This window comes from Pteropus vampyrus, unplaced genomic scaffold, assembly GCF_000151845.1.
Source record: "Pteropus vampyrus isolate Shadow unplaced genomic scaffold, Pvam_2.0 Scaffold3, whole genome shotgun sequence".
Lineage (NCBI taxonomy): Eukaryota > Metazoa > Chordata > Mammalia > Chiroptera > Pteropodidae > Pteropus > Pteropus vampyrus.
The window spans coordinates 2000549-2007132 of record NW_011888784.1 but is presented as its reverse complement, the minus strand read 5'-3'; the positions used below and the strand labels follow the sequence as shown (position 1 = coordinate 2007132).

Sequence of the window (6584 nt, the reverse complement as noted above, 5' to 3'; positions counted from 1 at the left end):
ATCAGAACTGCAGCTGGAATGCCTTGACCCGAAGTCTGATACCTTTGTTCCTAGTATTCCCGGTGTGGGTTTTGTAGTTTAATAATCATTTCCAAAGTGCTTGCATGAACTTGAATAAAATGTGCTATTTTCAAAAAGAAAGGGAACTCTGCATATAGCATTTCCTCTGCTGAATCTATAAACTCTACAACCTAATAATTGCTTTCTCCTCTACTTCCACTGGAAGTGTCCCTAGGAATAATAAGTTGATATTTGCTAAGTGCTTTGAGCTCCTTTTGAAAGAGGTGCTAAAAACTTCTCTAAATTATTTTTATCGCCTCAATAAAATTTAAAAGCAAAGTATCATTCCTTGTCAAAAGCAGGCCTTACCCTGATTTTCTTAAATTATAACCTCTGATTAGCTATTGAAACTCCCTGATTACAGGCTGACATTGTATTATCCGGGGATTCATACCAGCTAAATCTATGAAATAATTGACTGTAGCCTGACAAGACTGTGACCTATTGTTGTAGTTTTTTGGAACAGAGCTTCAAAATACTCTGAAAGATTTGCAGCTTAAGCACCCTTTGTTTCAAATACGAGGTCAATGCTATGGCTTTATACATTGATTAATACGGCCAATTTGATTTATTAACTTACTCATCACTAAAAGGGTTTTCTAAGTATTTATCACTCTTCATGAAAAACCATCATACTAGAAGTAACCTTGAGGCATCTTCATGGTTTCTATGCCTGCTTCCAGGGAAGACCAGAATCTGATGAATTCCATCTGCCACCACCATCAGTCCCCACAAGAAAATTCTCCCACCTTCCTTGGGTGATCAGATTTAAGCCATTTTTAAAGTGACTGCCATCATAAGAGTTCATTGTTCTCTCTAAATGGAGAAAGTGAGGAGCCAGCAGAAGAACTGACTCATCTTAGAAGTTTTAAGAATGGACCACAGATGACCTGTGTCCTAACCCCTGGTCCAAGAGAGACTACATAACAAACAGTTCAATTGAAAGACATGTGCATGCTCAGGTAAGTTGATCTTAGGGTCTCTGAGGAAAAATGGTCAATAATGCCATGTTACCTCAGTCAACTAGAAAGTGCACAGGTCATTATCAGGGAGGGACTGTTCACCCTTCTCAGAGCCCCTTGGGCCTGCTTAGCTGAGGTTGCACCACAGTGTGCTCCAGTTGCATTACATAGATTTCGCCTTCTTAGGCCAGCGGGAGTGGCAATTGGGTGGGAAAGTTGCTACCCAGGGACTTTTTCTGGAAGTTTTATTTACATGGCAAACATGAGGTTTTATTTAAATTGTATGCTTGTCAGGGAATGGCTTGGGAAGGCCAATGGTGATTATGGAGGGGCTAAGGATCCAGAATTGCCTCTTAAATTGAATCAGCTCTGGTTCACACATGAGAACTTGCGATTCAGATCTGCTAAAAGGTGAGTGGGAGCAGAGAACAGGCAGCAGGGCAAGGGAGTGAAATATTAGAAGCTATTCTTATTACAGGTTATAAACCACAGATGATTGATCCACGGCTTTATTATAATTTCTTGAGTGTTCGAGCACTATCTCTTTTGCTGCTTTTTACTCTTCCTCCCAGTTCCTCAACTTGGATGGACATTCCTCACAGTTCTGACTTTCTACTGCCCTCGGCCCCACTCTCCTTACACTCACCCTTGGTGAACGCCATTTACTACTATGGAAACTCATCACAGATCAGGTGATCCCATATCTATATCCTTAGCTTTGCTCGCTTACATAGCCCCAGCCGGGAGTTCCAGCTGCTTGCTGAGCAAATCCACCTGCGTGTTCTCTTGACATCTTAAACTTAATGTGCCTGACCTGTTTATTTCCTAAATCATCCCTTTTTTCTGGCTTTCTCTGTTTTTTATCAGTGAGGTCTCTACCTTCCCAACCCCTCTGATCTGAAACTTGAGACATCTTGTATACTCTCATTTTCTTGGCTCCGGAAATCTAATTTTATTGATTCTTTCCTTCCCAAATCTATCCACGTGATCTTTTCTCACCCCCACTCCCTGATTTTGGTTTTCATCATTTGACACTGTGTGTGATAGAGCTTCTGTGCCTGCCCGGCCTCAGACTCTTTCTTCACACCTAATCTACCTGATAGTCACGAGAAGGTTCCTAAAATGCCACTTTGGAGGATTTTTTAAAAGGGAATATTCAAGGGATATTTTTAAAGTGTCCCCAGTATGCTACCAGGCATCATGCTAGGTGCTTGTTGTGGAATGATAAACAAAAGAGCCATCATCTCTACTCATGAATTTTAGTGTGGAGAAGAGGCAGATAATTAAGAGTTAAAAAAAGTAAATTTATCGTTAAAAATCTTAATTTAGTAGGTGCTATGAAAAACAAAATAAAACAAAACACAGTATAATAATAAAAAATAACTGAGACCAAAAGTGGTGACATCTGAGAAGAGACATGAGTTGAGAAGTACCCGGCTGTGATCTGTGGCCTTATTTCTTTCAATTGAATTGAAATTTCTTGTCTAAAATAAAGTCATTATTTTTCAGACATTTTTATTGCACCCTTTAAAAACCCCATATGCCAATCCAAATAGCCCATATGTTGTTATTTGATCTTGCATAGTATATTCCCATCTATATCTCTGCCAAGCGTTTCTCTTTAGGTATCTTTGCCCTTCTCCCATCTCTTTCCGTTAAGACTATGTCTGTCTTTTAATAGAGAACCAAAACATACCTACTTCATGAGGCATTCATCAGTCTTCTTAGCTAGAAACCATCTATTTATTCTCCGGACTGCCATTGAAGGATAATTATAGTAATTATTATTATTTATTATTTACATCTCCCACTAAGAACTTACCTTATCGTCTAGTACACTAATCATTCAAGTTCATGCTCTGCATTCAAACAAGTTCAAACTTCTTTCTTCCCTGAGATTGTCCAACATAGTCCCTTGATCTACATAAACATCTAATAATCATTTATTGAATTAATAAATAAGCTATCTTTGAAAAGGATATTAAATAGAACCAGACACAGTAACTGGCACAGGAAAGGAATGTGTTTTACTCTTCTCTAGAACCCTAGCGCTTTGCACTTATCTAGCACATTAGAAGTATTCGATAAGCGTTTGTTGAATTAAAGGTCTGAGAACACAAAAAGTCCACAGCAAGGAAGAGACTGGAGTTCATACCTGCTAATCTTTGAGTTCCCCCAAGCCCCTGGCTAAGACTTTGGCCAACCACGGGACGTCTTGACTCCAACAAACCCTTTCTTTTTGTTCTGGTTACTTCCATAATGTCAACTCCATTGCAAGGAAACGATCAGATGCCGCGAGTTTATACTGACTTCCTCTTTATGTTGGTAATCACTTTGTCTTCTGAATATTTCAAAATATTTGAGAGAGTTTTCACCCTTTTCTGAAAGTCATACAAAGAAATATTATTTTCAATGCTTTATAGTTCTGGCTCTTTCGGTGGCACAGTTAGCCCTCCTAGCTTCCTGTTTGTTCTTTTCTGCAAAGTCAAGCTAGATAAAAATATACTCCAAAGATGCTGTTCTGAATATATGCTCATCAGAATAGATAGTGTATGGGAGCCAGGTGAGAAAAGAGGCAGCATCACAACAGCCTAGTGGAGGTACTAACTACAGCCAGCGGAGGTATCCCCATAGGGATATGTCAGAAAGTATAGTGTAATGGGAGGCAAAAATGTACTTGCCCTGTGGAGGAAATACCTTACATCCGAAGCAACAGCAACCGTGGAAGGAAATAAGGAAGGGAGGAAGAACGGGAGACAGGAAGCGAGGAGAGAGCCTTTTATTTGATTCTTGTGTATAGTAACTCAAGCGTGAAACATACTCCTCAGTTAAATTAGTCAAATTTGTAGTCCTCATTATTATGAGAAAAAAATCGAGCCATTAAAATAATTATTCTAAAATGCATATGTTGTTAATAAGATATGTTTTACTGCTTCTCTGTTTCAGGTTATTGAAATCCCTTAAGAACCATTATCTTATTAAGTTTTGTTATATGATTATAAGGTTGGGGATGGGAAAATTATTCCTCCTTTGCAGGATAGAAGAGTTGTGTGAACTGTGGTGGGTCGCCCTGCAACAGACGTTAACAAAATAAATTATACTGGATTTCAGAGCTGGCCATTTTTGAGCTCATAAATTTCCCCTTTGCAGTCCATCTTGATTCATGTGAAGTTACTGACATCTCTAAAGGACTCTAAAGTGTTTCCCTTAGAGTTCTTAGATCTGTTTGTTTCTTCATTTCTCGGAATTAAAACAACAAAAAAAAAACTTCAACAACAATAGCAAAAATATTTTGCCTCAAATAAGCCAGAATCGACAAAGAAAAGTATAAACCAGGTAAGTAGTTTTCTTGGAAACGGTTCATTTTATGAGGAACAATTATCTTTTCCTAACACGAACATCTTTCTTAAACCGTACAAGAGAGTATATTCTGACTTGCAAGCATTTCCACCTTTTGTTTACCATGATACTTTTCTTTTTCCCCATTGGGAGAAAAGATGCTGACAGATTTTGGTGACACAGGCTGTTGCCATGTCCTGTGCCTTAATTTTCACTTCCCTTTCTTCATTATATTCTTACAGAAATGCACTATGATGCTTTTTTTTTTTCGTGGCTCCCTGTTTCTCCTTGCCTTATTAAAAAAGTGCTTCGAAGGGTGTGAGCCTCTTGAAGTTGTTGAATTAATCAATTATACTCTGGTCCTACTTTTTCAGGGTTGAAGAGGTGTTGATTTGACATCTAAAACTCTGAAAAGCCTTTAAGTTCAGATCAGAATCTTTTCCTTATCAAGTAGATTTTTTTTGGCAGTGGGTTCCTTCTCTGTTTTTCTCTCCTGAGGCTATTAACATGGAGATAGTGTCTTTTAGAGATAAAATCTTCCCCTAACTACCACTGCCTCTTTCCTGCCTGAAATCCTAATCTTTCCCTTTTGATATTGCAATCATTTCCAAAGTAACAACCTGACATATTGTAACCACTTGATATCCTTGAAAAAGATGGACTGTATTTTTAACTGCTTGATTTCATACAGCATTTGGAAAAATAGGCTTGCTATACAGACAGTTTATTTCTACTCTTGATCGACTACCAAAGAGGAAGGAAAAGAAAGTTCTTTTGCAAGATTTTTTTTTTTGTAATCACTGTACAATTTTGAAACTTCAGATTACAAATTGTTTATGAAATTTACAACATTGATATTTGTGAATTATTTATGAAAATTCACAAATAGCAGGGTTCTTCAGAAATAAAATGAGATGCTAAAAGATATGTCAGTGAGAGGGAACATGAAAAGTAAAGGATTTGAATTTGTTGATGAAGAAGATGTAACTGCTATCAGAGAATCACAGCTCTTTTGAGCCTTCTTGTCTTCTTCACAATTCAGCTCCTATGCATTTGGGAATCACTAACTTTACCTCTCTAAGCTTCATTTATAAAATGAGCATAATAATATTTGCAATACTGTGGGGTATTATAAATATTAAGTGATATAATAAATGCTAAGTGCTTTGTACAATACCTGTCATATGAAAGATGCTTAATGGTGGTTGTGATTAAAAAGGAATTGAGGCAAAGGGGTCCTAAAATAAAGGCTGATGAGTTAATAGTTTGAGGCCTTACACAATTCTGAGCTAGCAACTGATGATAGCTGTCTTTTGGTTTTTGCTCTATTTTATTAGGACAGAATTTAGGCAAGTCATCGTGATTTAAGCAAAGAAAATCAAATCTCCTAGTGCTATAAAGTCTTTGTGTTCTCTGGGGAACTCTTTCCTTTATTTCCCTCAAGTGCCTATATCTTTTCCTTTTTCTTTTTAATTTTAGAAATAAGAAGTATAAGTAACATTATTCCTAGCCATGGCATCCAAGTTGCCCTGAGGTCTTAGTATCCCCTTTGACCAAGGAAACAAGTTTACTGCATTCTGCTCTGTAATTTACTTTGTGGTCCTCCTGTTTATCCCACCTTCTTCTCAGACTCAGACCCACACATTTGACAGGGTCTGTGAAAATTGGAAGCAGATCACATCACCAAAAAATGATCTGATGCTCACCAAATTGTTTTTTATTTATTTATTATTATTTATGCCTACAGCACCTGGTTTTCCTAGGGGGTCTCCCATCCAAATACTAACCAGGCCTGACCCTGCTTAGCTTCCGAGATCAGACATCAGGCTTGTTCAGGGTGCCATGGCTGTAGACCATGGACCATGGCTCCACTGGGGCGGGAACCCAGGACCTCTGCATGTTAAGCAAATGTGCTAAGCATTTCACTATGGAACCACATCCTACCAAATTGTTATAAAAGTGCCCCAGCTATTTCTTTCCTTTCTCCTATGTGTATCTATGTGTGCTATTTCCAGTTCACTGTACTTTTGGCCATTTTTTAAGAGCATCTCATGAATTAAAAGATTGTCCAGGAACTTCTTGGGCCCTCTGAGAAGTGGACCATCTGGCTAGTCGAGGCTGATCTTTGAGTCAAGGTGTTGTCAGTAATCCCTTGCTATGGGCTAGACACTGGCTGTATATTTCATACTCATCTTTCATTAGTTATTTCCATCAGACCCAGTT

The 6584-nt window shown here is 38.1% G+C and overlaps 1 pseudogene; it reads right to left on the bottom strand.

The window, feature by feature from the left end:
* Window positions 1-6099: 6099 nt before the first annotated feature.
* On the bottom strand, window positions 6100-6215 carry LOC111741655 (annotated as a pseudogene).
* Between the last annotated feature and the right edge of the window lie 369 nt (window positions 6216-6584).